At 55.6% G+C, this 4,583-nt stretch overlaps 1 protein-coding gene across 1 annotated transcript in view; it reads left to right on the top strand.

Annotated features, from left to right (window-relative positions):
- The window catches only part of LOC113216039 (uncharacterized), a 41,367-nt gene that overhangs the window by 31,275 nt on the left and 5,509 nt on the right, over positions 1-4,583 (top strand). The window lies entirely within an intron of this gene.

Raw genomic sequence — 4,583 nt, 5'->3', positions numbered from 1 at the left:
CAGCGCAGCGCAGCGACAGCGACCCCGCTGAGGCGCAGCCGTCAAGCGGGGACTATCTGTCAGCTGGGACCGGCGGGGGACCGCCAGGGAACCGCGGCCGGGCGCGTGGCGGCCATTGTGTCGCGGGGGCGGGGCGGGGCGGGGCGCCCCGGGGTTGACAGCCCCGACTACAAATGACTTCATCAGGGGCGCCCAGGGTGACGCGCGGAGGGTCCCCGTCGATCCACATCGTGGGGCGCGGCACTTCTCACAAGGCCGACGTGGCTTCTAATTTAGAACCGGGGAGAGAGAGAGACAGAGTTGACGCAGAGGGGGTCGCCGTCCTCGCGAGCCGCCCCCTCTGGATTAGGGTACAAGGAGTGGGCGGGGGAGCGGCAATTAGCTTGAAAGAGTATGGGTCCCCCACTTTGAGCTCCGCGGCGCGCTGCCCCGGGTCCAGCACGGCGAGCCCCCGGCCGGGGGCCGTTGACAGCGGCCAACCGCCCGCCTCCAGCTTCCTGCCCAGGCCCGCGGTGTGCTGGCAGCGGCTCGCGCCCGCCCCAACCCCGCCGCGCCCCAACTCCGCCCCGCCCCGCCCGTCCCCGCGCGTCCCCGATTGTTTATTGTGTGTCCTACAAGTCCGATGATCTTGAGCGCTGCGGCTGCGCCGACTGCCGTGTGTCTGTTTCAGTCACGCCCGCATTGCTGCCGAGTCAGACGAAAGCGTTGTCTAAATCGGTCCCGCCCCGCCCCGCGGCCTGCCCGTCCGAGCCCTGCAGGAGGAGCGGTGCGTGATGCAGCCCTACGACGGCGGCTCCGCGGCGGCGCTAGAGTCCCGGTGCGCGCCCGGCGGCCCGGGGTCGCGTGGTGTGGGACCGCGGGCCTCGTGGCCATCGCGCGTGCATCCCTTAAACTCGCTCTGACTGAGAGCTATGGTTTAGGAGGAAGGCCAGCCTCAGATTGGGGGGCATTCGCGCGACAGTGGTAACCCCTGAGGCTCTGGTGTTACCTGGCGCCCGTTTGGGCCGCTCCTCCTCATGTGCCGTCACACTTGACCGCGCACGCCGCTTTTTACCGCCAGCGCCACCCGCACCCCTCCTCTCCTGACCCCCTCTCGCCTCCCAGGGCCTTCTGCTTTTCCCTCGTTTCGAAACGGCTCGTCGAGTCGGATCGGCGGCTATTGGCGAGCCGCGGCGCCTCACCGACTCCCGACCGCTTCTGCCGCCGTGGCGGGGCGGGGCGGGGCGGGGCGGGGCTGGGCGCAGTGGGGCGAGGTGGGCGGGGCGGCGATAAACACGCGGCAGGACGAAGCGAAGATAAGACGAGTAGTCCTAAATGAGGACGAGGATTGTGGGCGCGTGGGCGCGGCGCGCGCTGCAAATAATGGCTTGCGAAGAACAGAGGTTCGCGATGTAAGGGATCAAAGAGTACACGCCTGTTTTTATTAGATTCATTCTGCAAACTCGTAGGAGCTCAGCGCCTGCGAGTCTCGGGGTAGGCCATCCTGCAGTACACGCTTGCACTGCAGGCAAGATTTTGCCTACCCATCAGGCTCCATGACATGAAATTGCATTGGCTGAACTTTGAAGGTTCGTAACGGCGAATGACTGACGTACTTTCTGCTGGTTGATCCCTAACCCAAGACAAAGCTAGTAAGGAGTTCTTTAGCCTGAAAATAAATACTCTTGCGGTCGTGTTTGCAAATTGCGAATGCTTCTGAAAAGTTTGAAAACCGGTGCCCCAAGTGATCAGCTGTTGGCGGATTACCAGTCAATCCAATCCTGTGAGAAAAGGAGTTCGAGCGAGTTCGAGTCGATCCAACAACCGCTCGTGACCACAGGGTTGCCAACCTTGCAGGCGGGCAGCTCCCCGAAGTAGACAATTAGCCGTCGTATTGCTTTGAATCGGCATCCCGAACACCCCTTGCGTACTGCGTTAGAACGCTCCAAACGGCTCGCATGTTGTGCAGAGACTTGCCGTACAGTGCAGTGTCGGCCAGCTTGGCCGAGCCGAGCAGGGCGGGGCTGACACACACGGTGGCCTTGCAGCCGAGCCCACGCCTCCTCACCTTTGTGTGAGTGTGAGTGTGAGTGTGTGTGTGGATGTTTATGTGCCAGTCTGAACTTTGAGCAAAATGTCCGTACGATGATTGCCGCGTTCGTTGTGGAGCTTTGGTGCCCGCAAAATTTACCGCATGAGTCGCTGTTGGTGGAGGCGGCTGCCACTCTGTAAACAAAAAGAGAGAAAAGGAAAAACTTAATAAAATAATATTTTTCTGGATCAGTCGTTTTCTGGCGAGGCGGGGGGAAATGCACAGAGAACATATTTTGGTCCTGAGCACTAAACATTTTGTCCCGAGACCGAAAGTTTTTGACGCACTATACAGTTGTGCCTGGGCAACAAAGTTTTGTTGCCGAGCTTTAAAATTTTCTTGCTACGCACAGTAATTTTAGTGACAGGAACTAAATTTTTTGTGCCAGGAACAAAGTAGGAGACCGTCTAAACCGTCTAGTGCCCGGCAGGAATTTTTTTTCTCAGTGTGAGGGTCGGTAATATCATGAAGCCACAAAGGTAATATCGAAGCAAATTTTTGGTTTTGGAGCTGAAAAGTGTACAGCGGTGTGTAATTCTTTTTTCTCGTAATGCGGCGACCGTCGCAAATGGATGAGAAATCGACGAGTTTCACGGCAGGATTTATTTCGGGCGTGGGCGCCTTCAGGAGGCGGGGCGACGATGTCCCCGTCCCCTGTTGCCTTCGTCCGGAGAAGCGCCTCCTCAAGAACCTGGAGGGAAATTTCTTGTTTGCCACGCCGTGAGGAAACGCCATTACATCCCCACCCCCACAGCGAGGGGCAAGCCAGGGTAAACCCTGGAAAATCCTCAGCGAAAAAGGTGCGCAAAAGGCGTGTACATCATGCGAGTGCTCAACACACTTTTAAGTGTTTTGACAACACACTTTGAAGTGTTTTGACAACACACTTTGAAGTTTTTTGACAACACACTTTTGAAGTGTTTTTACTAGATCTTTGATGATGTAAAATTGAACACTTTAAAAAGTATTTGTCATGCAGCTTTACACACTTTAAAGTGTTCACGTGAAATGAGGAACAACCACTAGGCTTTCATAATCGATCTTTGTTTGTTTTTTTAAACATTTTCGTGGTAGAAGCCTTCTTACGAAAGGCTGCAAAACAGTGAATTTTATTTGATCTGTGAAGACTGAGGTGAAGACGGGCTGAACGGCTCCTGCTGTGGTAACGTCTCCCGTCTACTGGGTTTCCATTTCTAAGTCACTTACCTTACAATGTTTAAAAATGAATCAGCCCCGGCTCCACCAGCCATCCTGGTCAACCGAGTAATCATCGTTTTCGCCGTGTAGGCAGCCGCGCAGTCAGCACCCGAAGCCGCACCGCAAAGTCTCGGGCCCCTGGCGGCCGCGCCTGACCGGAGCTCCTTGACCCTGATCGGTAAAGCCCGCCCGCCATCGCCATCCTCTCCATTCATTCGCGGTTCATTCATTCTTCTTTTTCTCCTAATCTCCTCCCCTCCTTTTTCCTTTACTTCGGCCTACACGAGGCCCGTTGTTGGCGGCCGTCGGCGTGGCCCCCTGCGCCCCGCCGCCGTCCAGACACGGCGCATACGTTTGGGACGGGACCAATTAGACGCCTTTCTTTCGATAAAAATTATCATGCGCGGTTCGTTGGTTTGGGTGCCACGCTGGAAAGTCGAATGTGCTTAAATTGCAGCCCAAAGTATTCTACTTCGAGCACAGGTAAAAAAAAATCGTTAAATATTGCGGACACATGTTGTGGCGCCGATCCGATCAATGGCCAACTGGTGAACGCTCACAGTTTTGATCCGATCGCACCCTAAAAGTCGTAAGGTCCTTATCGTAAGGGGTCATCGTCATTCCGAAAGTACAGTGCGTCCGTTCTTTTCTGACATTCATTCGACAAATTACAGGAGCTGGGCGCCTGCGAGATTCAGGGTAGGCCACCCCGCCGTACACGTATGCACTCCAGGCCAGATGTTGCCTACCTATTAGGCGCTCTGAGAGCATGCATCGGCTGAACTTCTCCGCAATTTAGAGTCTTGACGGTGAATTTCTGTCGTACCCATTAGATGATCCCTAATCCAGAACTCTGTTTTCCTTTGTATATGTGCTGGGAGGACACACTGGAAACGCAAGTATGTGAATGTCGTACACTTGTAAGTGTGTGTGTGTGTGTGTGGGACACACTGGAAACGCAAGTATGTGAATGTCGTACACTTGTAGGTGTGTGTTTGTGAATGCCCGTTCGTAATCGTATGCACTTAATGGAGTAAATGTGTGATTTTTCCTTTGAAATTCACAACACGTGTGCCTCCATCCATGTGGCCGAATGGCGTTCATACGGGTGTGCGACATTTTCACATTTATTGGGGGTTTCCGGTGGTGTCGCGCGGTTTTCGAATGTCCGCGGTCGTAAAACCATCTCTTCCGCTTCCATCCAATTTGAATAATGGCCGCACTCGACAGAGTACCGTGCACTAAAAGGTGGTTCCTGCCGCGCGCTGCTGCGGGGCCCGTGCCATCCCTTGCCGCTGCAGTGCGCGGCGCCGAG

The sequence above is a fragment of the Frankliniella occidentalis genome, unplaced genomic scaffold (genome assembly GCF_000697945.3).
Source record: "Frankliniella occidentalis isolate FOCC.00 unplaced genomic scaffold, Focc_3.1 Scaffold145, whole genome shotgun sequence".
NCBI classification, from domain to species: domain Eukaryota; kingdom Metazoa; phylum Arthropoda; class Insecta; order Thysanoptera; family Thripidae; genus Frankliniella; species Frankliniella occidentalis.
Note: the sequence above shows the minus strand (reverse complement) of the source record. Positions and strands in the feature narration are given on the sequence as shown.